The sequence below is a fragment of the Dipodomys spectabilis genome, unplaced genomic scaffold, assembly GCF_019054845.1.
Source record: "Dipodomys spectabilis isolate Male_0828 unplaced genomic scaffold, ASM1905484v1 ptg000027l, whole genome shotgun sequence".
Taxonomy (NCBI): Eukaryota; Metazoa; Chordata; class Mammalia; order Rodentia; family Heteromyidae; genus Dipodomys; species Dipodomys spectabilis.
In genome coordinates, this window is record NW_024870704.1 from 14,468 (window position 1) to 18,288 (window position 3,821).

Sequence of the window (3,821 nt, forward strand, 5' to 3'; positions counted from 1 at the left end):
AAGAATTTATTTTTGATAAATCTGTTACATTCTAATATATGTCGGTTCTTTCACTAATAAACATGATAATAAGAATCAAATCTAGTATGAGGGCTCAAGCTACACCATTTTACAAGATTGTTCTGACTGACCTGTATTCCTTGAATTTACATACAAGTGAATTGAGCAGTTGGACCAATATTCTACAGATATCTAGATGTTTGATAGTCACTCATATTTTATACCTTGTGAAAACACAAGACCCCAGATATTATATAGGAAAAAATGTCTTTAGAGAATGCTTAAAACAACTAAAATTAATTTAGGAATGAGGTAAGATTTAGATAACACTATAGCATAATAAAGTTGAATGATAACGACTTGAGCTGTACAACAGAGGAGAGTGAGAAGGGATAGAATGATGGACCACCTAGGAGCTGTATGTCATTGTTATTGTTTTTCAAATACAGAAAGACTTCAGACAAGAAAAGGAGAAAAATAATCAAATTGTCCTTAATCAAGTTTCTTTTTAATCCACCTAAGAGTGTGGACTAGGAGTCAGAGAAGATGGGAAAAATAAAAAAGAAAATAAAGCATTGTATAGACCTGTTACAATGTAAAGAAATTGTAATAGGAATATGATAATTAATTTCCAAAGAAATAAAGGAAACAAAAGGTAAACTCTAAAGGCAAAAAGAATGAAGAGAGAAAAGAAACAAAGTAAAACCTTTATCAATAACAAACACAAGAATTTGGAAGTGAAAAAGCACTGGAAATATTCTAAATAACAGTAAAATAACCATAAAAGTTGCTAATGTGGATAGAAAATGGATCACATTTTATCATATATAATTTTGAAAAAACATACTAGGAATGAAAATTTAAAAGTCATAATTTAAAACACTATTTATCATAATTTAAAACACTATTTACATTATAACTACACAGTATATAGTTCAGTGGTAAAATCTTGATATAGCATATGTGAAATAATGGTGTGATCTCCCAAGAATTACGAAGTACACACAAAACACACACACACAAAAACCACATAAACACACACACACACACACATACACACACATCACATACACACATTTGGAATATTGATATTATAATATTAAATAGAGGAAATTATCACAAATAATAAAAATAGGTTAATATATGAAATCATAATATTGCTCATACTATTTAAACGTTTAGTAGAAATCAAATAGTCACAATATACTTGGATTCTTATAGATTAAGTAAATTGAAAATTAAGAAATAGAAGACATGAGAACCTTTGCAAATAAGTTTTAAATAATAAACATTTTGAAACATGTATACTTTAATTTTGACAAAAGATTAATGGTACTGTTGTTTTAACCTCAAGATTTAGCATATGATAACCAGGTGCTCTATATCTCATTATGGGAGGCTATATCTCTAATCATTTCACTCTGGATATTTTTATGATAGGGTCTCATAGTTTCTCAGGCTCTCCCGAATTACAAACCCTATTTGCAGTTCCTACCATAGGTAGAAAATGGAAGCCACAAATCACCATGCCCCGCTCAAACTTTTTTTTTAATTCAAGTACAAATATTTACAAAAAAATGACCAGGAAATGAAGCCTTTCTTAATATAGTATGTGCTTCTTGAAAATACAGTAATTATTTGTTACCTGGAAAAATATGTTTAGAACTATAAGAAAATCAATTTATTTAAATTCACTAACCATATAAAAATTAAGAAAATAATTTTAAATATTCACATGTTAAATATTTTAAAAGCAACATATATGTGCCTGAATAATTTACATGTGTAAAAATTATTCAAAATTAAATTTACTAATCCTACAACTCTGAAAAAAGAATAATAAAGAAACAAGAAAATAAGTAACTAACATCAAAATTTGAAATATAGAAAATAAAATGAAGTGTACTCTTTAGTTTACTTAAGTAACTGTAAACCCCTTTTATATCAATTTTAAAATAAAAATGCATGAACAATGAAAGCAAAAGTACATTTGATCAATTGATCAATAGCAACAGCAAAAGCATCAGTAATTGTTTGAGTGTACAAAAAAAATCGATGGAGGGGTTAACAAGGTTCCTTTCAAAAGAATGTACTCATTACCTTATTTATGTAACTGTAACCCCTCTGTACATTACCCTTACAATAAAATTATATTGAAATTAAAAATAATACAAATAATATAGAAATTAAGAATTCTTAGAAGCCATTAGTTAAAAACTTTATAAAAACCTGCCCCAAGTAACCAAGGAATATACTTTGATGATACCATTTAAATACTTAAACTTCACCAGAAAAGCAAAATATTTAAAAACTGTTACAAATAAAGTAATAAATCAGAATATATTACTATAATAATCATTGGATGGATTTTTAGTGGCAGTCAAATATGTAAGAAATGAGGCAATATGCCATTCATTTGCACTTAATAAGTGAGAAAGAATTTTCGACCTCTTTTAAAATATATCATATGTTTAATGAAGAAACTATTCTGTCACATAATATGATAATCAGATAAAGATGATATTAGAGAAAAGAACAGATTGTACTAAGTTTTGGGATGTTAATGTATGTACTTCTTTTGGTTTTGGAAAATTGTGGGGATTTCAACTTGGGGTATTGTTCTTGCTATGCTGGCATATCAGTGGTTAATTTTAGTATAGGGGTTCCCTTTCCACAAGAACATGCACCTGATCTGTCCTTTTATTCTTCCCATCATCAATGGCATCAGAGTTGCACACCTACTTGTCTACCTTCCTGGATCCTGCAGTCCTTCCAATCTTAGTCTCTAGATAGTGCAGAATGGTGGAAATGATCCAATGCACCCAGCTATAAATTGAGAAGGAACTCCCCTAAAATTTGTCCTGGTTTCTGTTCTCAAGCCTCCTAAGTAGTTAAGAGTACAGATTGGAGCCCCTGGTGCCAAGCAGTAACAGTATTTTTAAAACAATTAGAAATAAATATGACAGGCTTGTGATAACCTCAGGAAAAGAATAAAAGAGCAGTGAAGCATAGAGGACAGACAGAATATTAACTAGCTACTCAGAGGGTGAATCAGCTTAGCTAGCTACTCGGGAGGCCGAGATCTGAAGAACACTGTTCAAAGCCAGTCCAATCATGAAAAAACATGTGATTATCTCCAAAAAACCAGAAGTGCAGCAGTGGCTCAAGTGGTAGACCACTACCTTGGGCACAGATGCTTAGAGCAGGAATGATGAATGCATGCATGAGCACATGAACATGCACGTGTGTGTACAGGCACGTGTGTGCACACACACACAAATGAGTATTTCAATGCAGAGTTCTTTATTTTTTTAACCTTGCTGCAATTTATTTCCCTGTATTAGTTCACAAATTAACAAAATCAGCTAAGCACCTATTTACATACAACTCCTCATGTTTCTCTAAAGTCTACTCTCTTTTTGGCAGCCTGCTCTTATTTGACCCAAAAGTAAATTATTCAGAAGATCAATTCATCTCCCTCAACTCTGTAATGTTAGATGATTGTTTAAGTTCTTCCTAGCAATATAATTTTGTGAAATCCTGCATCAAGCAGCATATTTTTTTCATGAAATTGCAAGCCTCTCGAAAAAAAAAAAAACTATAGCTTTTACTCCTCCTGGCAAGCATCTGGAAATTTATTACCTTCATATAATCCATGATATGTCTGTGTATGCCAAAGACGGCTGTGAAAATAAAAAGAACCTTCTAAGCACATAGAATTCATATAAAATTAATAGGTATGAAGGTTTTTTTTAATATTCTGAAAATACCATACAGAGGAGTTACAATTACATGGGCAAGATAATGAGTACATTTCTTAT